This window comes from Paramormyrops kingsleyae, chromosome 10, assembly GCF_048594095.1.
Source record: "Paramormyrops kingsleyae isolate MSU_618 chromosome 10, PKINGS_0.4, whole genome shotgun sequence".
Lineage (NCBI taxonomy): Eukaryota > Metazoa > Chordata > Actinopteri > Osteoglossiformes > Mormyridae > Paramormyrops > Paramormyrops kingsleyae.
Genome location: NC_132806.1, coordinates 14,759,893 through 14,787,165, shown reverse-complemented (window position 1 = coordinate 14,787,165; position 27,273 = coordinate 14,759,893). Strand labels below are relative to the sequence as shown.

General features: G+C 41.9%; 2 long non-coding RNA genes across 3 annotated transcripts; one reads left to right on the top strand and one right to left on the bottom strand.

The window, feature by feature from the left end:
* Positions 1 to 5,104: 5,104 nt before the first annotated feature.
* On the bottom strand, positions 5,105 to 7,439 carry LOC111835048 (uncharacterized). Its single transcript, XR_002836144.2, has 4 exons — positions 7,052 to 7,439; positions 6,192 to 6,270; positions 5,850 to 5,940; positions 5,105 to 5,623 (listed from the first exon to the last, which is right to left on the bottom strand). It is a non-coding gene; the product is annotated as an uncharacterized lncRNA (long non-coding RNA).
* On the top strand, positions 7,435 to 10,012 carry LOC111835047 (uncharacterized). 2 transcript variants are annotated; one of them, XR_002836142.2, is made up of 2 exons: positions 7,435 to 7,591; positions 8,914 to 10,012. It is a non-coding gene; the product is annotated as an uncharacterized lncRNA (long non-coding RNA). The 2 variants fall into 2 exon arrangements; XR_002836143.2 differs by having other exon boundaries at positions 8,883 to 10,012.
* The last annotated feature ends 17,261 nt before the right edge of the window (positions 10,013 to 27,273 follow it).

The following is a 27,273-nucleotide window of genomic DNA, read 5'->3' as shown; positions in this document are numbered from 1 at the left end:
TGCCCCCCCCCCCCTGCTCTCACAGTAAGGATGGGGGCATTGAGGCCGACCTGAAGCAGGGTGAGCAGTATGGAGAGGCCCACATTGGCCAGGACCTACAGCAACCTGCCCACAGGCCCCTGTCATGCCTTCAGCTGCTTGTTTGACTTCACTCTTCCTTCAGTTCTCTCCAGTCCTAGTTTCACTTCGGCTGCACTCATTTACACTTTCTTGCTGCCTTATTTCCAGCTCTAAGATTTGAAGCATGCACATCGGTGACCATTCTCAAATGTGGGTAAGAACATGAAAATTCACTTATCTTTTTGTATGTCAAAAGGAGAAAGGACAAAATACCACATGTATGAAAAGAGCAGCGTTGGGAACGATGATGTGGCAATTCCGCTATGTCAGAGGATGGTGTGCGATGAATGTGTGTATCAGGGGTATTATGGACTGTGCTGGAGAATGTTTCAGGTCTAATGTTCCAGGATGGGAAATAGAATATGCTGGATTTGAATGCGTCTATATAGCACCTGTAACACTATCATGAATGTCTGTGCTATACTGAATTAACAAGCTGTGCCGTGTACCCACGTCATCCACGTCTTTTACTTTACATACTTAAGAGCAGCAGCTGAGTTAGATAAACTTTAAACGAATATCTAATTTAGCAGGATGATGAAATCCCACATCTTATCACATTATGTTAAATAAGATTAAAGTAAAACTAAAACCAGCCATTTACAAACTGTTCACTTTGCCTGTTAGTTGCAGTTTTGTTTCTGGTCACCAGATGTCAGAGTTAGATTTATTTTCAAGCGTCTCAGTGAGCCTTGTTAGTACCCAAGGGAGTACCCAGGAAGCTGGCCTGACCTTTTCTCCATTTAATGTCAGAAGCTAATTAATCATTAGCCATTCCAGGGATATAGCAGTTAAGGAGTTTGTCCTGGCTTCTCGCAGCAGGACTTTACAGCTCATTATATATGCATATAGTTAACTCTTGTTCTGTGCAAAACTCAATTAACGCTTGCCAATTTGAGCATTGATATTGGCTGCAGATTTTTTTTCCCCCCCATATAATAAAACACTGGGAAAAAATCATTTTGAAGTCAATTTTGTTAAAAACCTTGTTCTTGAAAAAGAAAACAACGTAGTCCCATAGAAATGCACTGAATACAAGCCTCACTGTACAGCTGCATCCTCCCCTGGCAAAGGTAACACAGCAGCATCATCAGCGGCTGCCCACAGATGAAGTGCATTGTGGGTAATGATTGCTGTATTAATGCAGAGTAGAGAGTGGGCATGAGAGGTAGGGCTGATGAGCAGCTGTATCCTATTGTGTACGCAATATTTTGAAGTAGGACCTATGCAGATTTTGTGAAACATTCAACAAGACCTGCTTGCCCATGTGAGATTCACACATCAGCGTTCCTACACTCACAGCCCACAGGTTCATCCACATCCACATGACTTAGGCCCACTGTGACCCTCTAGTGGATCAGTAGCATGCAGGATGAGTGAATCATTTTCACAAAGAACTTAAAACACGTATCTTATGAATGATTTGCTCACTCTCTAAGCAGCAAACCAGGTACTACTGTCTCAGAAAGGAGAGATATCTGTTCCTGCATGAATTTAGGTCCTTCGAAAGGTCTCTGCCAGAGGCTATGATGGACTGAGGGTTGGGCTACAGACTGGGTAACCTCACACTGTGGAGCCTTGGAAGGTGCTTAATTATCTCTAGCAGGTTGAGAGGCGTGGTGCTGCGATTGTTGTGATTATGGCTTGTGACTGAAGATTAAGGAGAGTCAGGCAGACTGCCTGCCTGTGGTCTGTGTGGAGTCAGCGTCTTTACTGGACCCACACTGTGAACAGGATGGGGGGATGGAGAGACCTGCCTACACTTCACTGTGGCACCCTGCTCTCCCATAGGCAGGGCTGCAGTTTTAATGGGATGCACGTGGATGCCACCCCCCATGGGAAAAATAGATGAAAACCATGCGCTTTAAGAATATGTACAGAGGTGGAGAGTTCAGGTCCAGAGAGTACAAATCCAGACCAAGACTTTGTTTCAACCAACCAGTTCAGCAAAAAGAGTTACCGTCACAGAGTACTCAACTGGTTGGTTGAAACAAAATCTTGGTTTGGATTTGTACTCTCTGGACCTGAAATCTCCATCTCTGATCATGCATTTAAGGGAAAATGCTAATTCGTATGGATTTGTAACAGAACTCAGTGGGAAGTTTATTGACTTATGGGTTTATACCATGACATGAGGAATGAGGCAGCATGAGAATGTCTCTGTCTCCCAGAAGCCCCCTGAAATTATGCCTGACAATCAGATACAACCCTGTGGGCCCCTTTTGAAGGAGCCAGAGGGAGTGGGGAGCTGTGTGGGATGGCCTGCGTGCCGCCCCCCCCCCCCCCCGCGTCTTTACTGCATTGGATACACCTCACCCTTACAAAGGAGGAGAGGGCCAGGCGGGGCCCAGCGGGCTTGATGGCACCATAAGGTGAGGCAAAGAAATGTCAAAAACATGGCCGACAAAACCCTGGAAAAACCTAGGATAAAGAGACTAAGTGAAAGAATGTATTGAAAGCGGGAAGAAGAAAGACTGGTGTGTTTGCATGAATAATTTGATTAAAGAATGAACTGTTTAACGCACGGGGGACGGCTGAATTTCTGAGCAAAGGTAAACAATATGAATGTACCTGTAAATGTACAGCTGGGCAAAGGCATCAGGCATTCTGGCTTTAATGGTCTAAGACAGTGTTTCCCAATCTGGTCCTTGGGGACCTACAGACAGTCCATGTTTTTATTCCCTCCCAGGAGCAAAAATGTGGATTGTCTGGCAGGGAGCTCGAAGGGAGCAAGAATGTGGACTGTCTGACAGGGAGCTCGGAGGGAGCAAAAATGTAGACTGTCTGACAGGGAGCTAGGAGGGACCAAAAACATGGACTGACTGTGGATCTCCAAGGACCAGATTGGGAAACACTAGCACTACCACAAGCTCCAAATGAAGGGGTCCACATTCTGCATTGGTCGTTGTGAGTCCTACTCCTGCTGTACACATAAAACTGGTCAGTCCCAGCCAGATTGTGCTCTGTACTTTGTAAAATTGGCGATATTCAGAATAGTACCCACAAGCTTAGCATTTCAAAATCTGAAAGCTCAGTTGGCAGCTTTACGCTTTATTGTTCTTAAAGATCAGAAGCATATATTAAAATGTAATTAAGAAGCTTGCAGCAACAATATTACATTGTGCAGTGAAATAACTGAATAAAAATTCTGTAGTATCCAGTATAATACATGACAATAATGATGCCTACATTAAGGAGTATAGTGTGGCAAAAAGTCTGCTACAGGATTACAGTAAAGTACAGAAAAAAGGTCTGTTATATCTAGCACAATAAAGTAAAATAAAGTAAAATGAACAGGTCTGGATTTGTATGGTATAAAATGTAGTACCTCCTCAAGGAATGGTGCTTTATCAGGGAAAAGAAGCTGCATGCATCAGGAAAGCTAAAAGCTATGTAGCCTGGAGCTAACGTAACAATGTACTTGAGGGGGCACAAATAATGTAGCAGTACACTGTTACTTAATGTTTTAATTAACCGGAAATGAGGTTTACAATTTGCACTTGAGTAGTAATTATTAAGTTACTTAATAAGTTACTGGAATCAGTGTGACTGACGGTAAACAGATCTCAGCAGAGGTGTCAGACACAAACCCACCACCTACACTGGACAGCAGTTACACAGGACTCTATCAATGGTAAATGGCCACAGTGGTCAATAGCTAAGGAACATTTAGAGCAGGGATGGGGAACCTGATCCATGGAGGGCCAGTGTGGGTGTGGGTTTTTGGGATGGCCTCTCAATCAGCCAATAACAGTGGGTCCCCAGGACTGGAGTTGAGAACCACTGCTTTATTATTGGCTGTTTGAGAGGCCATCCCAAAAACCTGCACCCACACTGGCCCTCCATGGAACAGGTTCCCCACCCCTGATTTAGAGCATGGCTGGTGATTATGACACTGTTAGTCAAAACATTATGTACATCCAACTGCCAATATTGCCAGGCTGGAAAATAAAATTTGAAGTTGCAAAGGAAGAATCAATATTGCAACATGGGATGCATGGAACATGAACCAAAAATAGACAAATTTGGTAAAGAAAGAAATAGTTTGCATAGAGGAGTTCTCTAACTTAAACTGATTTGGCCAGGGCACTTTCAGTCAGGTGGACCCACCATATACTACGGAAAATGGACAACAAAGATGTGCAAAGAGTTTCAGCATCAGGGCAAACCCTGGAAAGACTGCAGATTAATACAAATCACGTGAATGACAGATGGATATCAGTTGGATTTCAGGAACACATCTTCAGACAGTTGTACAGGCATGAGGGCCAACAACTGAAGCTGAGAGGCTTGGTGAATAGGTATGCAAGCAAGATATATGCCTAATGATTGTAGACTGAAATGCCAAAGTAGTAAATGAGAAGGTGGGACAGACACTTGGCCAAGATAGACATGGACACAGAAGCTAAGCTGGAGTGTGACTAATCAGCTACTGCGAATCCAAAGACCTCTCTATGGAGCTCACGGAAATAGACTACATTCTTAGTCCCAAACAATGGAATAGATCACTTCATATATGAAAGATATGGCCTGGAGCAGATTGTGGATCAGATCAGGAACTATTTATGTACAAGCTGAAAGCTGAAAAGGAATCTGACTTCCAAGAAATGAGTTGAAGAATATATCCACTCCCTTCAAGGAAAACATCACAAACCTGGATATATTTGATAGAGAACCAAAGTTACAAATAAGTCATCCAGGAAGATTCTGTAAGAATCTGGAAAATGAAGCAGCCAAAGAAATCATGGTGTATTACAAAAGGCACATTGGAAATTGCCAAAAAGAGAATCTGAATCAGGAAAGATGAAGATCTTTTAAAGCTAAATCATGAATTCCACAATGCTACCCGTAAAGTCAAGGACCAATATTACAACAGCATCTGCAAAGATATTCAAGAAGAAAATAAAACATGCAAAGTTTTTATTTCCAATGTAAAGATTCACAGATAAGCACAGATGAGCTAAAGCCATCATACTTTGGGCATATTATTGGAAGGACAACCTAACATTAACTTAACTTAATGTATACTGTATATTGGCAACTCTCGACTCAAGTAAAACTGGCTTAAGTAAATCTGGATTTATGTAAAAAATATCCCAGACATGGAATATACCGGAGCACTAATGCCAAAAGGCTGCATATACCTGTAAATATATTTACACTTTATCTTTTTATTCATTTTAATATGTGATATACATAGTACATATTATTAGTATATTTTCAGCTTGTGTGTCTTTCGCTATAGATATATATGGTATCGGAAGGTAAACAACTTATGTAAGGGTCTGTGGAAGGGATTACTTACGTCAGTCGAGACCTTCTCATATATGACGAAGTACAGCAAAGAAGGCCGTTTTAAGAAGGCTTTCAGTTGTAGTTATAGTGCATCAGCGCACTGATGTACGAGAACCGCTCTATTACCACTAAATTCAGACAACGAGCACAATTTGACAGAAGGGTCGGCAATAGAACAAAAGAGAACAGTCACTTGTCAGGGCTGTGTCTGCAAACAGGGTTCGGCAGGATAAGGGGGAAAAGGGAAAACGGGAATCAGATGCTACACTTTTCAGCACATTCACAACGTTAATGTATCATTTTACGGTATTTAATCTGTGAAACAGATGCTTTTATTCAGATCATGTTAAATAGCAAAGAGTGTATGTTTCATACCTTTATCTGTATATATATATATACAGCCAGACATCTTAATAGAAAGAATGGGTATGTACCTTGACTGAAGAATGCAAGCGTGGGGCCTCTCAGGGTCGTAACCCCCAGCCACCCCAGTCTGGCTCCATAACCTCAGCACCCCCTGCTGCTCTAAACATTGTGGCAATTTTATGTGAGACCATTCAATGCAAACAGTATGCGCTGTGAATGTAATTAAGACAATGTAATTTCATCATAAAAAACAGAGGAAATGTTAACAGAGCTGGGTTCCCTTTGAACGATGGAAATTTTAATCAGTCCAAATTTCCCGGCCTTGTTTTGACTTGGTCTGTCAGGTTTATGGGTTTTCCTGTATGTGGTATGGAGGAGCAGTAGACTGCTGAACACCTAGGAAGCCACACCTGAAGCAGAGATTGTGGCTTTCTCCTCCCTGCACACTTGCTGTCACCGTGTCCATAATGGCTTTTGACGAAAATACACCTAAGGAAACAGTAACACTAAATATTGTAAGTTCCATTTAATACAAGCACCTACAAAGTAAAAACAACCAGCACTAGTAAAGTATCTATGTCAGCACCAGCTGCCTTGTTGTGAGATCAGAGAGATGGAGGACGACCCTCTTGACCTAACACTTGCTTTATCTTATATTTGATTTCATTCTGACCACAGTGGTGCAATTTATTTATATATTTAGCAGATGCCTTCATCCAAAGTAATGTACAATTGAGAAAACAGGGTCAGTCAGTCCCTGGAGCAGCTAAGGTTAAAGGCCTTACTCAGGGGCCCAGTGGGAAAATCACATTGCAAACTGTGGGATTTGAACCAACAACCTCCTGATCATAGCCCCAGAGTTTTAGCCTACTGAGCCACACCACCATCCTGCAAAAAGAGCAGACTGACCCCATGTCTGCTCCCCCCACCTTCATCTCTCTCATCCTCTCCATTGCAGTTACCTTATTTACAGCTGGAACTTGTGAAGACAGATGTGGTAGAACTGAGAGGAGTAGGAACCTTCACCTCTTTATAGAAAGTGGAGCAGAACCCACAGTGTTATTGTTTACATATTTTAGGTTCAATCAATCCAGCAGGGATTTCAGCAGGGCAGCCAGACCTCCCACCTCCTTCATCCTCTGTTCCTTCTGATCCCCTGTCCCCCACTGCGATACATTCATATCATGTTCATATCTTTTAGCCTCCCCCCCACTGAGTAAAACCTCATAAAGAGGTTGCCTGGATAACCCTCCAAAATGATTACACTTACCATAAACAGTATTTTCCATGAGAGGGCACATATACAGAATACAGGGGTCTTGATTAGGGGTGTAAAGTAACTGTCATTATTGTAATTGAGTAATTTATTGTTTAGAATTTGTACTTTAGTAAGTAGTTTTAAATTGGTGTAATTTCAGCTTTTCTTGAGTACGTATGAAGTGCTGTCACTGCACTTTTACTTCGTTTTATGCCCACAAATTGCGTTCACAATTTTCCTAATTCCTAATACTGATTTTATCAATTCATGTTTCACCCTGCTTTTGACTAAAGCGATTGGCCAATGATATGGAAGTACGCTAAAAAAATCAGGTAAACTTGTTACTTAACTAAGAAGTTAACGGTCATGTAATAATCAAGTGATTCGTGGCGGGAGTTACCAAGACTACGGAATTAACGCACCCATGGCCGCACGCGCGAGAGCTTTTCGAAGTCGACGACCGTCATCGTTTCGTGTCTGATTACCTTCCTAAGACTGCTGAGATACCTACATTCAAAGAAGTCTGACTCTAATTTCAATAAACTTATAATGGTAAGTTATTTTGCTTTAGTCTTATGGCTTTATCACGTTATTTCAACCTGGTTAGCTAAGGCATCTTGGAACGCTGTACACCAAGAAAAGCTCCGTCTGTAATGACGTTTAACGTTATAATTTGTAGTTGCCAACACTCATTTAGGTTAAACTATTTGTTTTATTTGCAGTTTGATTTTAGCTAGTTTGTCTAGCTATCTAGGCTATTTATTCTTATTTGTGTCTGCTATTGCAAGGCTACTGTAACGGTCCTACTGTGTGTTAAAAACCAGCTATTTTAATTAACTTATGCCTCAGCAGTGTAGCATTAGTTTTAGCTTGCTTTAATACTTATCAGCCTGCGGGAGAACACATTTTGAATAGATTCGTATGTTCGGTGCTTGTTTGGGTTTGCGTTAAAATACAAATTGCATAGAAACATGTAACATGTATTTATTAGTCGCAACAAGTAAAATAATTGCATATTAAAATTTAGGCTTTATGTTTTTGGTCCATGCAGTTAAATTGAAGGTCTGCATTAGTTTAAATGTGAGAATATAGCATTTTTTACATATCGATGGACATTTATTTGCTATGTACTTAGAAATTAAACATTTTCATGTACTGTAATACAGCATATCCCTCTGGCCAGTACTGTTAATGCTTGTGCAATATTAAGTTTTATTTATTTATTTTTATTTTGAAGGGCTTAAGCATACGAAATACTGTAGTGAAACACATTGAGTTGATTGTGTCTTATTAGTAATAATAAGAATATTCAATATGCTAAGTGGGGCATTGTGGGTCACAACCTGAGCCGGTGGTCTTTAATGCTTCAGTAGCTAATCTTCATTACAACAGCTCCAGAACCCACTGTCTGCACATGCCAGTCACACTGTAGTCTTTAAAAAGAGGCTGTGCTACCAGCACTTGGTTTTATTTGGCATTCCTGAACGGTTTATGAGGGGATGTTTTATATTATGGCCAAAAGCTTGGAAGGAAAACAAACATTTCTGTGCGCAGTATCAAGTCCTTGAAAGCCACACAGCTCCTGAAATCAACACAGGGATGATCCCACCTTGTGTAGCGGCCACAGATCAGCATGCACGGCAACCTACTTGTCCTACTACCGGTCGTTAGTTGACTGTCATTATGCAGCCAAATCGATATTCTGAAGACCCCCCTGTGCAGAAATAGGCCGGCTATGTATTACGTCTGTGTGGTTGATGTAGCTGCTGCTTCTATAGAGCAGAATCAAAGCAAGCTGTCCTGTTGACATTCTTCAGGGCTTTCTTGTGTTCTCTGTTCTCAGGAGCAGTGAGTGCATGGTTTTGCTTTTACAGCTTTCCTGGCCTCCAGGGTGTGGTGTGAGGAATCCCCTCAGGGGCCAAAGCAGTCTGACTCATGAAGGTGCGGAGAGAGCAGGCAAAGGAACTGCTGAAGGCATGCTTTATGCAGTGACATGTATAGCGCCAAATTTAATAAATATGTATTAATTGAAAAACAATAATTCAGTCATACAACAATAGTTCATTTTCTGGGATTCTTTCCACAGGCTAGTCCCAGAGTTGTAAAAATGTTAAAATATACTTTTCCCATGTGAATCTTTTGCTTCTAAAAATCGACTGTCTCATGGCATGGATCTGTGCTCCTTGGGCTCGGTAGCAGATGGTTAATGTGCCCTTTTGTGAAAGCAAGTCTGACAGACATCGCCACCTTGCCCTACCAACGAGACTTTGGTGTGGATGATGGGCAGGAGTAACAAGGGTGCCTGACGGAGGAGATGGCTGACCGTAACTTACAGAACATGAGCTCAGCGCTGGTGTAAGGGCTCCTGATTGAAGTGACAAGATGTAAGCATAATCGGTCTGTAGCTGGATGGTTAAGATGACACACGGGCAAATTTTATATAATTCGACAGCAGCAACTGTGTCATAAAGAAAGATGGCATGTCCCTGTGTGGGTGAGAGAATGTGTTAGGAACTGGATTTGAGCTTTGAGTTTGTGGATTTCTGCCTGACTGTTACTGAAAAGTTTCACTGTTTGTTTTTTTTTTTTTTTTGGAGCTGTTTGTATTTTTACCTTACTTACTATCTGCTCCATTTTGAGTGAAATGGTAATTCACCTCAGAGAATTCTGCAACCTCTGAGCAAGGGCTTATCAGCCAGTAGTCATCTGTTTACATTTACTTTATGTTCTCCAAAGCATGGTCAGTCAGTTTGGAACAGTTAGGATAAAAGGCTTTGTCTAAGGGCCCAATAATGTAATCCCTTTGTCCACTGTGAGATTTGAACCATCTTGTCCACACACAAGCAGCCAATTAGAAATTTTTTATGGTATTTTCCAATGCAAATACTTTTCTGCATTGTTTGATTTATGGATTGTTTAACGATGCTTCACACCTGGTAAATAAACAGGAGATACACTTGACCTTTAGGAAAACTAGGAGCTGGCTGTTAAGTTTGTACTCTCAGACCCTTTCCTTATAAATGTCAGTAGTTTGTGGGTTTTCTGGCCTCTGGTCTTCCTGCATTGTTTATTTTATGAGGTGTGTGTGTGTGTGTGTCTCTGGTGATATGCAATCACTACAATTTTGCAAAGTGGTCCCATTTAGCACTTCAATGAATCTGACAAGTACTGCCCTTGAAGGGATTAAGGCTATCTAGGTTTTAATATGTTTATTTATGCTGATGTCTTTGCATGTGCATGTAAAGCACTGCATCTCTGATGGGATGACAGTAACTCTGAAAGGCTTGGTGTAGCTGCAAAGTATTTATTTGGTTCCACACAACAAGAGAAGTAGGCCAGAGTGAGGATAGGTAGTAAGTCGCGTATGGTGGGGGATTTCTGTGTTTGGCTAAGTTTTATCCAGGATTAATACTGAACCAGTCCATTTAATGCATGTGCCACACGTCATATACTCAGCAGTGCAGCCAATAGGGTCACAACCGTGTGCACACTCACAGCCACATACTAACATGCCATTAGTGGGGATGTTCTCCACTGTGAGTGAAGACGACAGAAAGACTGCAATTTGTAATGCATGTAAAGCCAAAGTAAACCGTGGCGGAACCACCATGAAAACGTGGTGAAACATTGGAGGTAAACTTTAAACTGATTACTAAACATATCCTAGATAATTCTGAAAAGGAATAATCATTAAACGTGCAAATCTAGCTAAGGTTTATTTTTCTTATGACAGTAAAAATGTTGTTTTAGAGAAACCTTAACCCCCTGTGCTATAATGAAGGTATGAAAAAGCCTGATCTTAATCTAGCTTAGTAGCGATGTAAGAATTATGTGCATAACATGCAATGTTGGTATTAATGATATTACTCTGTACTAGGGGTGCAACGATTATTCGACATTGTCGACAAAAATCGACAATAAAAATAGTCGCCGACAAATTTGATTGTCGATAATTGTCGCCAGACGTATTTTTAAACGGAATGAGACGTTTTCCTTCCTTTATACTTGTGCAATACTACCGCTTTCCAATAGACTGCACCAATACACCACACAGGTGAGATTCGCTCTTGAGCAATAGCATTCAGCAACAGGTAGAAGAATGGTGGCCACAAATCAGGCATCGTCACATATTAACCGCTCTAAAGTCTCAAAGGCTTTTATGTCCGAAAACAAAGACGAGATCTACAAAAGGGTGAATAGCACGGACTTCTTGTTGTCTGGCGTATCTAATAATAAATAATAATAATAATAATAATAATAATAATAATAAATAATTATAACAACAACAACAATAATAATAGGGCATAATAATAGGCTAGTAGTAGTATATTTTACATTTTCAAAAAAGATCAGAATAGAACGTATTTTTGTTTGGAAGTCGGTGGTGTGTCATGAAGTGTCTCATTCGCTAAAAATTTAGCTAATAAAGGTCAGAAAACAGTGTAGAAAACTCATTGCTTAAATAAAGAAGCCAAAACTCTGAAGCTCAAGATTCAGGACAGTGGCTCCGATGTCGCAAGTGCTGCGAGAGCTTATGCTCCATTAAAAATAAATAACAGCAGTTTAAGTCCGTTTTGTTGCTGTTAACAGAGGAATGGCAATGGGAAGCTGCTCTAAATTTCCCGTATTTTGGGTCAGGATCTTGGGATTTTTCAGCCTGCTTTAAAATGAGTTTTTATTTGTAAACATAGGCTATATAAATAGCTGATATGACAAGACATTGCCGTGCATTTTAACCCCTATACCGCAAATGAAGTACGAATTAGCATATACAGGTTAAAATGCATGATAATTTCTTGTCATATCTGCACAAATGCACATAAAATACGTATTTGCACTGTCACAGCAAAAGATTGCCGCACGTATCACTTATAAAAGGTGAATGCGTACTTGCGTACCAGTTATATGCAGCCCTGATTATAACAAATATTGTATCAGAAATTCGGATCGGTGCCGATCCAGACCTATTTGACGGATCGGGTATCAGCCATGTGTGACCAATCCACATCCTATACTTACTTATTTAGTTTTTGGCAATCTCTAAAAAGAAACCTCCCATTTCATGTTAAATCTATTTGCATAATCAATCGCACGACAGCTCTTTCCCATTTTACATGTGTTGTTTTGCGGCATTGATGTCGTACAATAACCTCATGCTAAATGTAAAAGCTGGTAGCTAAATAGGAGCCATTTTATAATTATGCAATTTATAATCCGATTAGTCGACTAATCGTTTTAATAGTCGATGACTAGTCGACTATCAAAATAGTCGTTAGTTGCAGCCCTACTCTGTACCTATTATTTGGAAGAGTATAGTACACTTCAGTTGTATCTGGTGGTTTGTAAACTATGGACTTTAAGAGGAGTAAAAAAAAAAGGTTAATGTTTTGGTATCTCGTGAATTTAAACATGTTGGAAAATATGTCACTGACATTTGTTATTTCAGTTTGTTGCACCTGCTCTTGTTTGGTAAAATTTATTATATCGAAGTTGGGTGTACAGCAACTCATTTTCAGTAAGGCCTAATTGTTATTTGTATCTCTTTCCAGTCACAGAAAACTTTTATTTTGAGACTTAAGTGAGAGAAGATCCTGTGACTTAGTGCAGTTTGGGGGAAATTGTCAATTAAAGTTCTTAAAAAGAAAATTGGAATTGGGAAAAAATCTGAAACTTGCAAAAAAATTGGAATCAGCCAAGAAAATTGCAATTGGTGCATCCCTACTGGTAGACGATGGAATTGCAGACATTCTCTCCTCTTCAGCTCCCCTGTCCCCCCTTTGACCATTAAATGACAGCAAATGGTATGACAACTGGGCGTTAAATTTAGCAATGGGGTAACAAAGGGATGATGACCAGAGAAAATTAAGGCCAATCCCAAGAATTAGTAATGAAGACAGCACAACATCGGTAAGCAAATGCATCATTGGATTTCTCTACTAGCTAAATGGAATCGTGATTTAATTCATTCTTGCTGAATGCTATGTGATCACCAAAATCAGACTGCTGAGTCCATAGTTTTGAAATCTTGTCTTTTTTGTAGTTTGGTTGCAATTTGCCCAACGGTTATCTTACATCCTATTTAGCTAGCAGGTGCTTTTATCCAAAGTGACATACGTTTTTTGAAAAAGCGGGGTCAGACAGTCCCCGGAGTCTTTTTGGAGATGGAATGATCTGACGTCTGTGGTAACAGCATATATATGTGAGGAAGGACACGGTAGAGCCATATGACAGGCTTTCTGTAGAATTCTGTCATATAAAGTTTTTAGTTTTCAGTATAATCTATGACTGCAGTAATTGAGGAAGTATTGTGGACACAACATAGGAAATTTTCAAAAATATTTGAGGAGAACTGTCAAAAAATGGGGGCATTTATAAAATTTGAATCTGCAAAAAGTACTGCCATGCCCATGACGTCTTTTTATCTTCTTACCACAATATTTCCTCTTAAAAGATGTTGTGGCTGCTGAGCTGTGGAAATGGGAGTATGGTTTCCCAGATAGCATCATGTTGTTGTTTCAATACCCCCCCCCCCCCCGATGGCCACCTACTAGGGGCCGAATACGATGCCGCGGATGACCTCGAGGCCAGGGAGTGGGTTTGGAAGGGTGAGCGCATTGGAGTGGAACTCATCGATCATGGCTGGGTCCAGGACGTCCTTCGCCGGGACCCAGGAGGGCTCTTCTGGAACGAACCCCTCCCAGTCTACCAGGTATTGCAGTGACCCCGCTAGGCAGCAGGAGTCCAGGATGGCATGGATTTGGAAAACCTCTGAGAGATCCAGCAGGGTCCAAGGCTACGGAACGGCGCCGTCAGTCGACGGGTGAACTGGGCTGTACCATACTGGTTTTAACAGGGACACATGAAACGTAGGACAGATACGGTAGATCGCAGAGAGCTGTAGGCGGAAAGAGGTAGGTCCCACCTGCTGTAAGATTTTTAAAGGGTCGGATGAAGTGGGCGGACAGCTTCTGACAGGATAGGACCTTGGGGTTGCGGGTAGACAGCCATACTCGCTGGCCCACTCGGAAAGGAGGAGCCGAACGTCGGTGGCAGTCTGCATGGTTTTTCTGTCGTTGACCCTGGTGAGTGAGGGTGAGCTGGGCCTGGCACCAGACCTCCTTACAAGCGTTGTACCAGTTGTCCACTTGTGGCACATCACTGGTGGGCGCATCCCACAGGAAGAGAGGGGGCTTATAACCTAGGACACACTGGTAGGGGGAGAGAGGTTTGTGACGGGGTTAAGATGGGTATTAAGGGAGTACTCGGCCCAGACGAGGTGAGTGGACCAGTCGGATGGCTTATCCCGACACAGTAGTCATAATGCCTAAGACACCTCTTGATTGGTTCGCTCTGCCATCCCATTGACCTGGGGTTTGATATGCAGACATTAGATTGAGTGAGATATTGAGCTTCCGACAAAAGGCACGAAAAACTTGGGAGGTGAACTGAGGACCACGATCTGAAATCACATCTTCGGGAATTCCATAGTATCGATCTGAGGCAGTGGGGAGCTTGGGTAGAGCAAGAAGACTGCACATCTTGTAAAATCTGTCCACCATGGTGACGACGACGGTGTTACCTTGGGACATGGGGAGGTCCGTGATGAAGTCCAGTGCTAGATGGGACCGGGGACGAGATAGGACAGGTAAGGGTTGAAGCAACCCAGCGGGCGGTTGATGACATGTCACTTCATGACATTTAAGCTGGGCGCATTCAGGACAAGAAGCCACATTCTGTTCCACCTTCTTCCTCCATCCGGGCCACCAGTAGCGTTGAGCTATGAATTGTAACATTGCTGAGACCCCCGGGTGTCCTAAACTCCGGGAGGTGTGGACCCTATGCATTACAGCAGGGCGGTGCGGGTTGGGTACATACAACCTTCCAGGGGGGCATCTGGCCGGAGGAGGATGGAGTTCATTGGTCGCCCAGAGGGTTTCCTCAAGAGACCAGGTGAATTGTGGCCTTGAAACAAGTGGGGGCCAGGATAGGTGCAGTTTTGTCCTCGACCTCGGGGGAATCAAACTGGTGAGAAAGAGCATCGGCCTTGACATTTTTCTTACCGGGTAAATACGTGACTTTGAAGTTGAACCTCATAAAGAACAAGGACCAGCGGGCTTGGCGGGGGGTTCAATCTCTTGTTGCTCTGAAGGTATTCCAGGTTATGATGGTCGGTGAAGACTTTAGCCAGTGTCTCCGTTAGGGCTGGGCGATAAAACGATTACGATATGTATCGCGATAGACACGTGATCGATATCAATAAAAAATGTGTTCGATAAAACGTTCGATATTTTTTATTCTTCGTCGGAAGAAAACAGAGGTTGCGAAGCTAGTTTGGATCCGAACAGGTGTTCCGGGCAATTCGGTTTCCCTATGTTTCCCCTGTCTATCGGGAAATAATGTTTCCCCTAATATTAAATCAAAGAGGTATGTGAAATGTCTGAAAATCACTCAAGTACATTATTACATGTGAATACTGTATTGTTATTAGTACCGAGGCCCAGAGTTGCTGTATACCTGTTTTAACAGGGGGGAACCAAATATCCTGGATGTCAGGAAATAATGTTTCTCCTAATATTTAGGCAAATATGTATGTGGGATGTCTGAAAATCACTCAGGTACAGTATTACATGCGAATACAGTAGTTCGTCACGCATAATATAGTCTTATAAGAAATACTATACCGTTTTCATCAAGAAATATCTCTATCCAGCGAATTAAATACTTTCATTTATTATCAGTAAAAACAAAAAACATGTGATGTTTTAAAATATGTGGCTTGTTTACCTCAAGAGCTTCGTAAAAAGACATGAAAACAACAGCGAAACCGTGTACAAATCAGCGCGCGACAGGGGAAACATAGGGAAACTGAATTGCCCGGAACACCGGAAACGCAGCTGTCATAAATGGTCGTAGCACAGCAAAACAACTGCTTTATGGAAGTTCTGCCGGTTTTTTGTGAATCACTGTGACGGTCGCCTCGCCCTTCCCTAACGCCGCTCGCCCCCCGTCTCCTGAATATTAAGTTATAGGTCTGTATCCTTTCGGTTTGTATGTGTCATGTTGTCCGGTTTTTCGCGTATCCCGTGTTTCGTTTCGAGTCTGCCATGTCTTTTGTTTCCCCTTCTCTCTTTCCTCTCTGTGTTTACGGCGCACTTCCGGGTTCCGGCTCCCTACGTATCGCGTCTTCCTCGTTAGTGTTTGCATGTGTGTCTTTTCCTAGCACAAAACCTGGACTGAAAATATACTTGAATAGTTCAACTTCAAGTATGATTAGAGTAAGAATAACTTGAAGAGTTACTTTTTCATATTTCTGCAGGTTTTATATTTCAAACAATGTTACTGTACTGTATCAGGTTTGTTTTTTTATATTACAGATGTACTGTATCTCAGTCTACGTCAGTTTTATTTATGTTTACAAAACACTGCACATATTTTAAAAACACTTTATTTTCCATGGTTGTTGACATGTTTAAAATAAAAATGTTTAAATGTAATATATTTTTCTCCTGGTCTTTATTTTAAATGGGTCATAAAAAATGTCAATAATTATCGATATCGACCGATATGAAACACTCATATCGTGATACAGTTTTCAGTCATATCGCCCAGCCCTAGTCTCTGTTCCTCCAGGACTAATTTCATGGCCAGGAGTTCACGATCACCCACGTCGTAATTGCACTCGGCTTGGGTGAGATTTCTAGAAAAACAAGCACATGGGTGATGGCGAGCGGTAACCGGGTGCCGTTGCATCAGAACTGCTCCCACTCCGGCCTCCGAAGCATCCACCTCCACCTCAAAGGGGAGATCGGGATGTGGTTGTTGGAGGACAGGAGTGGAGCAGAAGGTGCGCTTCAACTATTTGAAGGCGGCGGTTGCCTCTGAAGTCCACTGTAGATGGGTTGAGCCACCTCGCATCAGAGAGGAGAGTGGTGCCACCACCTAACTGAAATTTCTGATGAACCGGCGGTAGAAATTCACGGACCCCAGGAACCGTTGGAGCATTTTCATGGTTCCGGGCTGCTGCCATTCCTTTATGCCGGTGATCTTCTTCTCATCCATCGCAACTGCACCTGGTTGGATGAGAGAGCCCAAAAATTTTGCCTGGTTCTGGTGGAACTCGCACTTCTCCCCCTTCACGAACAGGTGATGTTCCTTTAGCCGTTGCAAGAACTTGCGGGGGCGTGTTGGACGTGCTGAGAAAAGTGGGTGAGTAAATCAGGATATTATCAATATATACAATTACATACCGGATGATCATGTCTCTGAAAACTGTATTCATGAAGGCTTGAAAAATGAAGGGGCTATTAGCTAGCCCATAAGGCATCACGAGATATTCATACTGTCCGGTGTTGGTGATAAAGGATGTCTTCCATTCATCCCCTCTGCGAATGCAGACCAGGTTGTAAGCGCTACACAGGTCTAGCTTTGTAAACACAGTAGCCCCTCGAAGTTGCTCCAGCGCCGAGAGTATGAGCGGCAAGGGTTCACGTTGAGGGCCCGGTAATCGATGCAGGGGCGAAGACCTCCATGTTTTTTCTTAACGAAGAAGAAGCCTGCTGTAACGGGTGAGGTAGATGACTGGATGATACCTTGTTTAAGGCCCTCTCAGATATACGCGTCCATAGCTTCCTTTTCATGCAAGGACAAAGGGTAGAGGCGTCCTTTCGGGAGTGGTGCCCCCTCCAGGAGATCAATGGCGCAGTCGCATTCCCTGTGAGGGGGGTAGCTGAAAAGAGAGCAATTTACTGAAGACATCGAGTCTTTGTAATTCTCCGGGATAATGGACAGGTCCTCCGAATCTGGGCTCTCCACCAACGTAGCTTTGCAAGAGAGGGAGAGACACCGAGAGAAACAGGTGGGAGACCAAGCCGCAATCTCACCTGTGTTCCAGTCAGAGAACCCCTACCCTTAAGGTAAGTGATCCTGTACGGTGGGTGACTCACCCGCCATGTAAGGGTTCTCCACTCACTCCTAGGACAGTCACCGGGGTGGAGAGCGTATGCAGGGGAATCCTTAGTTGTTTGGCTAAAGTGAGATCAATGAAAATCCCTGCTGCCCTGGAATCTAGCAGAGCTCTCATGGGGAAGTGTTCCCCGCCATAGGTAACAACCACGGGTACTGTGCACTGAATTTGAGACACACCCATGAAAGCTGACACACTTACCTTATTGCAGTCTTCTGGGTGTGGGGGTCGCATGGGGCAAGCCCGCAGGAGATGTCCCGGCTCCCCGCAGTACAGGTAGAGTCCGTTCGACGTGTGGTGGCGTCGCTCCGCGGTGGTGAGTGGGGAGCGTCCCAGCTTCATGGGCTCTGGGTAATCGGACGCGGCAGAACAGGTGGCAGATGCAGCTTATGTATGGGTGCGTTGGCAGCGGTGTTCCCTCACCACGTTATCCAGAGTTGCTGACAACCGCACATAATCTTCAAAGTATAGCATTCATCCGCGGGAGGCCAGTTCATCCTGGATCTCGGGGTTCAGTGCTCGGCGATCCATGATTCAGAGACAATCCTCTGGCCAGCGCAGCCCAGCAGCAATGGTACGGAATTGTAGGGAAAATTCCGCTACAGATCGGGAGCCTTGTTTTAAGTCAAACAGCCGCTCTCCCAAACTCTGTCCCACTGTGGGATGATCGAAGATTTCAGTGAAAGTTGAAACTCCCGTGCTGTTTTTAGGAGAGGGCTGTCATCGGTTAATAAAGCCGTGGCCCAATCGCGTGCTCTCCTGGTTAGCAGCAATATAACAAAACATATGAGAGCAAAATTGTCAACAAAGCGATCTGGGTGCTCGTCAATATACAGCCCGCACTGCATAAGAAACGCCCAGCATTGGTCAGGGTTTCCATTATACTTTTCGGGCATCGCTACGGGTACTGGGACAGCTGTGAATTTTGGGGGTCTGCGCAATGTCACGACCGAAGCGCCCGTGTTGCTTTCAACCAGGATGGAATTCTATTGGGTTTTTACACACAATAGATGTTTTATATTGATAATGGTATTGTCATCCTATATTTCTCATTTTGAAAATATATTGATATACTGTGAGAATTCAATATATTGCCCAGCCCTACGCGACAAAGTCGTTGTTGATTGTATGGTAAGACCACAGCTAAGCAGATGATTCGTAGTGGCACCCCTAGCAGAGGTTGACTTATTTTTGTTTGAATGATTGCCTTTATTGGGGGGAAAAATTACCTACATATGTAGTTACATGTGACATAAAGTGATGTATGTAAGTAGTGTGAACAACAGTGCTGTTTGTATGAGTGTGTGTTGGAGATGGAAATTATGTATAAAATTATGGCTGAATCGTGTTTTTAATCTTGGAGGCTATTGTTTCCCTTCGATAACATTTTTTAAGGGCTATTCTGAGATTTCTTTGGTCATTTTTGCCCCTCCACCCTGTTAATTTCAGATGCTGATTGTGGATTATATGCTGCTTCTCTGGCTGGTGGCTATTCATTTTCCTTGTTGTTCCTATTTGACAGAATTTTTAGTATTTTTCCACAAGTTTTTCAGTATAACTTTTTGTGATGTAAATTGACTGCCTTTGTGAAGTCAAGCATTGGATGATGTCCAATTTATGATTAAACTGAAATTCACTCATTTCTTCTCTGCCTGACATGAAAATGGATGTGAACGGGCTCCCATTAGAAACCTCACCAACAGTCTGGATTTAGGCGTAATTTTTATCAGTATCATACCTTTCAGCCCCATGTTAGCTCTCATGTTAACTTCAGACTGCATTATTTGTACCTTACCTCCATAGCATTGCTATAGCTTCTGTCCATTCCTTTGTTAAATTGCCTCTTTCAATTTGCCTGACCATCTTCTTCCCTAAACACAAGCTTCTCAGGTTCCAATTTTGTCACGGTACCTAGGTTCAGACTATCTTCTGTGAGTGACTGGTCATTTAGTGTTGTAGCACCAAAACTTTGGAAGGCACTGTCACAGTGTCTGCGAGATGTACAATCGGTTTCAAACTTTTAAATTCCAGTTAAAATCATGTATTATAACATTCCTGAAATGGATGTATGATCCAGTTTGTAAGGTTATTTTTTTGTTGCTGCTGTTCTTTAGTTTGTGTGCTGGATTGAATGTATTGAATGTAAGTGTCATTAAGTGTGAGGGGCACTGTACAAATATTACTAATTTTGTTTGTGTCTAGTTGCAACCCTTGTTTTTGTAGTTTGTTTGTCTTAAGGTATAAAAATCTGAGTTCTTTTACACTCTTCTCTAGCTTCTTAGTGCTCAAGCTGTGCCATCAGTCTGTCTCCTGAGGGTTTGTTAACTCTGTATGAAGGGTGTCCACCCAAAAAGAGCAGACCTTCATGTATTATGATAAAGCCAGCATCCGAACAGTTTAATCTCTTCACTTTTTCAATCAACACAGATATCCACTGTGAACATGGCCTCTTCCCTAGACAGTCTGGCCATGTGAGCCTTAGGACCCCACCCCCTCAACACCCACCAAATAGCAGAGGTTATCTGTATTCATTGTTTATTTAATCAGTGTCTCTCAGAAGGCCACGCCCACTGCAGCCACCCAGACATGCTTGGCATATTCCCATTTCTACTCAGAATCTCCATGGAAATGAGAAGCCCCCTCTCTCTGCTTCTTGCTTAGCCTCTGGCCTTTTTCTACCTTCTGCTGGAGTAGACAGATATCTTTACAGGGAATGCTGGTGCATGTTTGGCTTGTGTGTGTCTGTGTGTGTGTGCATTTTAATCCATTTAGGAGTCAGCTTTTAGATGCACACCTGATTCCTAAATCCCCTTCCACTTATTTTACTATATGTTTTGCAGATAGACAGAGACAGGACATAATGCAAGCAGTACGTCAGCACATTGGAGGAGGGATTGTAGTGTCTGATGGCCGTGGGCAGGAAGGATCCCCATTAGTGCTTCTTAGCACATTGTGGCGGAACGAGCCCGTGGATGAAAGTGCTTTACGAGAACACCCCATGGATGAGCTGGGCAATATTATTCATGGTGTTACATGTGGTAAGTGTTCAACACTAAATCTACACAGGTACATAAAGAACATTAACAAATGGGAACGATGCATGGGACAACAAATGCACCGATTGTACTGGCCAATGTATTATAAACACTGCTTTTCTAAATTTTCACAAGGAGGATCTACTAATAAACATTTCAACACAACAAATTTGATTACTTACTCACCTTAAGGGGAACAAAGAGTATGAAGAGTTCATGAAAGACAAATCCGTTCCTGTAAAGAAGGCTGCAGAACTGCTGAATAACGCTACTCTGCCAGTAACGCAAACGTTTGATGGCAAGAGAAAATTCAGTTTCGGACAGCGTGAAATCGGAAAAGATGTTACTCTGAAAATTATGCAGTTTATGACACTCGATGATCAGCCATTCTCTATAGTTGAGGACACTGGCTTTCAGCAATTAATAACATGGCGGTGACAATGCTTGAAATGTGTAGCTGAGAGAAGGTACAGGATATTATTTGTATTCTGTGTTAGTAGCAGTTACTGTGTAACAGATTTTTTATTTTTGTTTTATTAGTAACAAATTAGTCATTTGACGTATGTAGCGGCAACTGGAAGCATGCATGCTAGAGTTATCTTACCAAAAACATAATTCTTTTTCATATTTTTGTAATGTAATTTATTTACTTTTTAATTTATTTGGGTGGGGTGTCCCTTTCAACTTATTGATGCAGAACCTCCCAAACAATCGGTATCGGAGCCAGTTTTCAAAATAACTGGCTATCTATATCGGCTAGAAATTTCCTTATCGGTGCATCACTACATGGGACAATGTACAGAAACTTGGGGGAACAATTTGTGCTCACAGTGCAGAACATAAACATTATAGTAAGAATAAGACATAGGCACATTGACAGTAGTAGACATAGTATACCCAAAAATACAAGTTTTGTACCAAATGTATGACGAAACAGTAAAAATAGCAAAAAATTGTCAGTTGGGGGAGGATGCTGGTTAAGCTAGTATACGGCATCAGAAGAAAAAAGTACACTGCTGGCTAGTTTTAGTTTTTATTGCAGTGAAGCCTTTTTGGGAGCTAAGGTTTTAAAACAAATTATCAAGTTGGGCCTGCTGGCTCTGTTCATTTAGCTTTAGACTTGTCAACCATGGCTGGAGATGGAAGGCTTAGCCAGTCACCTTCTCAACATATCTGATGATGCGCTGCAATGGATTTCTGTACTGTGCTGTACTGGACAATCATAGATGTAAACATTTTTTAAAGCCCCCCTATTAAAGACAGGATACATAGGAGACAGGTGGTGATATTTGCTTAGGAGTGATGTTTTCCTAAAAAAAAAAAAAAAAAAATTTAGCTGTGTTCACCAAAATCTACCACATCCATGTGTACTTATAGTCCAGTCAAATGAACAAAGGAAGTACAATGTATACATTTTAATTTTTTATTTAATTTTCTTACCCCAGTTACTTGTTTGTTTTGAAACGTTACATCTTAGAGAGTTGAGTCATCCTTTGACTGCCTTATTCAGTTTAGTTTCACACCGTTTCAGCAGAGCTCTGGGTAAACAAGCCCTGGGTTGCTGCATCCTGCTCTTGTAGTTGTTGTGGTTTGGTGTTCCTCTGCTGTTGGACCTGTCCTTGTTTATCTCTGGCTGTAAAGGTGTTTGGTTGGTGCCCCTTGAACTCCTCCGGTGTTGTCAATTAGTGGTTCGTGCAATGCAAACTGCGAGGGGTATCTGTTATTTATATGAAACTGAAAGACTGGTCCCCAATTTATGCTGATTTGTCAAATTGACTACATGCAATTAATGTAATTTTTTTTTAAGTGGTATCTTTTCCTGGCTAATCGAGTACCAGTCAAGGTTAGCTGGAGATGAAATTTGTCAAGGAAAGACAAAAAGAAGAAAGACTACCGGGGGGTACAAGCAGTCTAAAGCATTTGTGGGCCATGCAAGTGTGTTGTTCATGTTTGTGTCTATGTTTGTGTTCCCTCCTGAACTCTCCTTAATAATAACTTTCTTCAGAATCTGGAAGTCCCTCCCCACTACCCCCTGTTTCCCCATTAATTCCTAAACTCAGAAATGGCCAAAGTGACCAGAGAAACTCTCCAGTGTGTGGAAAGTGGGCGTGAGTTCAGAGCTGTAAGACAAAGACCTGTTTCCTGTTCAACCATGTGTAAAAGTAGGCAGGGGTGAAGGTGATGTGAGGACTGCCAAGTGAGGGGGGCAAATTGTGCTGTTTGCTAATCACCAGTGAAATGCTGATTTTAATGGACTGGGATTCTTCTTTAATCATTCACCAATAACCAATAATACAAATAGGTGACAAGGTCTGATTTAATGTGGAGCTCGTTTTTGACAGTGTGGGGTGGTGCGGACTCTTTCACAACAAATGTTTTTATGTCTTATTCAAAGACATAAAATATCTATGCATATTCCTGTTCAGGGACTGTATGTTTGTGCTTGCATGTTGGTGACCAAATATCCCCACAGTGTGATTTAAAAACTTGTTGTTTTGATGTTGTGGGGACCTGTTTTTTTGGTTTTAATTCAATAAAAATCTGTGACTGCAATCAAAAAACTATAAATGCTTAAAGTTTTGTATTTTGTCTGGTCATGTATGGTTAGGACTGGGTAGGGGTTAAGGTTGTTGTTGTTGAGATTAGGTTTATGCCCATAGAATAGATGGTCCCCACAAAGGTATGAATACAAGAGTAAGTGTGTGTGTGCGTGTGTGTGTGTGTGTGTACATGCCTTATTTAAATAGTTTGACTAGACAAACTATATCTTTGTTAAACATGACACTATATAAATTTTATATAATTTTTAAGGGGTCCACAAATGTTCACTAACATTCTTTGGTACCGTCATGTTCACTCATTTATTTGGCTGGATCTTCACTAAAGCAGGCCAGGAGATGTGTCTTTGTCACTTTCACATACAGAGGCTCCCTAGGGGACATTAGAACTTTTCAGTCTGGTTCCTACAGTCCTCCACACTTAAAAAGCATGCACAGTTAATGGTCAGCTAAACCATTCAGAATTCTGAATTGCAGTGATTTGTTTATGGAATTCTTCTTATTTTCATTGTATGATCAGAGGTGGCCATAAGTGGACATGAGACCATGACCTTCAGATTATGGGGTTGGCAGAGTTTTGGGGCTTAAAGTTATTATAATCCATTATTAATTAGAATGCCTTCAAAAACTGAATCCAGTTGGCTAGGGTTTTGGTAAAATCCTGTTTGTGTGAACAGGAGTTTCTGATTGTCTTTGATCAACAGCCTGAGGGTACAAAAGATGACTGACCCGGTTCTGGATGTCATGTTGTAAACAGCATCTATGTCTTCTTTGTTGCTTATGTGTTGAGTTTTTCTGTTTTGGTTCTGTTGTGTATTCCTGTCCTAATCATATGGCTCTGACATCATGGGGGCTGACGGTGCTTTGATTCCTTCTCCCAGGTGCTGCTGATTGCTCTGACTGGTGGACAGGGTAAGGAGGGTAAGGGTCCTTGTTTCCTCTTCTGGGGCTCTAACGACCGACAGCATAGGGCAGCGGATGCTTGATGCTGCAGCCAGGGCGCCATGTTAAATTCCACCGTTAATCTTTGGTGTTGGTAATCCACCTAAGGAGTTGGATTTATGAGAACCATCACTGCAAAAATGAAGATGCTTCACTAGGCGGTTCAGCCCTGGGGGATTCTGGGAGGTGTAAGTGGGCATCACTCCTTAAATTCCACGCTGTCTTCTATATATGTGTCTGTCATAGGAGAGCGAGGTGAGGCAGGTGAACGTCAGATTTTGTTGTACTTGATATCTGGGCAATGACAAAGGCGTTCTATTCTATTCTACTCTTACCTCATTTCCACTAGTGCCGTGCCACTGCTTGTACTGGAGCTGACAGGGAGCTGGTTGTAATGGAGTCAGATTTGTGGCAATATTATCAAGCAAAACTTTTTTGACATCAAGCAAAAACAAGGCTTCGAGAAGAAAAAAAAACTAACTGAAGCAAAAGAAATGTCATCTCAAAAGTAAAATTTATAACTTGCAAACACGATTGGTCTTTTGATAATGTTTTCCTTTGTTTACGCTGCCAGCTTTCTCGCTTACGTTGCTTGACTTTGCGATTACGCTGCCAGCTTTTTCGTTTGCGCTGCTTGACTTTGCGGTTACGCTGTCAGCTTTCTCGCTTGCGCTCCCTGACTTTTTGCTTACAATTCTGACACGAACTTCTCGCGTGGGCGGGTTTTTTCAGGGACGCGTCCCCATTGGCTAATAAGTTTTTGACTGACAGGTCAATACCACGGACATTTTTAATTAACAGCGGGACTGGATCGACATTCGCTACCCATTAACTAATTTTTACTGGATCCGACAAGAGGATTAACAAAGTGTAAATGTTGATGTTGTTTGTGTTGCACTATACATTTCATTGTGCTAAATTGGAAGTGAAGTTAAGCTTTGCTATGTAATTTATCTTTTACCTAATTATAATTAACATTAGCTAATTTGCTGACGTTAATTAGGTATAAGGACTGCTCGTTCTAATTAGTAGTAGTAGTGTGTGTGTAGGGCTGGGCGATATGGCAAAATATTTTATTATGATAATTTTTCCATATCAAACTGTTATGATCGCCCGGCGGGCAGGACGGCAGGGAAGCCGTGAAGTCAGAAATAGGGGTTTTATTCCACAAAACGACAGGGCAGGGTACAGCAGGATAAACAACATCAATGACAGACCTGGGAAAAACGGACTCAGACGCGGACTAAATACACAGAACATATCAGACTGAAAGAAAACAGCTGGGCACAATTAGGGGAGCATAAGTGGTTGATCAGGGGGCGTGGCACACACGAGGATCGTACGCGCAGATCGTGACACAAACGCTATCAATAATTATCCCGATATATATATAATGCAAGTTATTATTTCTTTACTTCAGTGCTCCATTTTTTATTAAAATTTTGATAGACTGAGATAATAGATTGAGAACCTCAAAGATTTTTATAAATTGCACGAAAATAAACTGACTCTCACTGTTCATCTCTGTATAAATATGTAAGTGCATATATATTCAAGTACACTTGAATTCATGTAAAAGCACTGTACTCTCCTTAACAGGAAACATCTGCCGGCCCCTGGAGGATGGGCTCTCCCTTTGGGTCTGGTTCCTCCCAAGGTTTCTTCCTCTTAGGGAGTTTTTCCTTGCCACCGTTGCCTTTGGCTTACTCACTGGGGGGTCCTTACGTGGCAGAAATGTAAAGCGCATTGAGACAATGTAATGTTGTGATAATGCGCTATATAAATAAAATTGCATCGCAAATTGCAAATAAAAGTGGAAAATAAGGTTAACGTTAGCAAGTTAGCTAACGTTAAATACGTAAAAGCTAAATTATATAGCAAAAGCTTAACTAAACTTCTAATTTAGCACAATAAAATGTATAGTGCAGCACAAACAACATCAACATTTACCCTTTGTTAATCTTGTTGTCGCATCCAGTAAAAATTAGTCAGTGGGTAGTGAATGTCGATCCTGTCCCGCTGTTAATTAAAAATGTCCGTGGCATTGACCTGTCAGTCAAAAACGTATTAGCCAATAGGGACGCATCCCTGAAAAAACCCGCCCACGCGAGAAGTTTGTGTCAGAATTGTAAGCAAAAAGTCAGGGAGCGCAAGTGAGAAAGCTGGCAGCAAACAAAGGAAAACATTATCAAAAGACCAATCTTGTTTGCAAATTATAAATTTTACTTTTGAGATGACATTTCTTTTGCTTCAGTTCGTTTTTTTTCTTTTTGTTTTTGCTTGATGTCAAAAAAGTTTTGCTTGATAATATTGGCACAAATCTGATTCCATAGGTTGTCAGGTTGTGCCATTTCAGCACTACCTGAGAATCAGCCCACACTTCTACTGGTTAAAAACAACATATGGACGGGGAGTATACATACGATGACTGGCATGTAACATTTTAGAGTTCATTAAATAATGTTTGTTGATGAAAATATTTAGGCTAATGCTAACTAAAGTGCTGGCTGCTAAGTTAGCATTAGTTGAAACGTTTCTTTTTTACAAAACATTAGCTAACTACATAACAAAGCATAACTTATTAATATTTATTATTATCGGCTGCATTTTTGCTGTGTAGATTTTACATTTGTACCTAAGACTATTGTCACCCGTTGTCTGGGCATATCCCCGAAAGAGCCATTGGTCCCTGAATTTAATCAGACGAATTTCACCCAAAACTTGTTCAGTTTCACC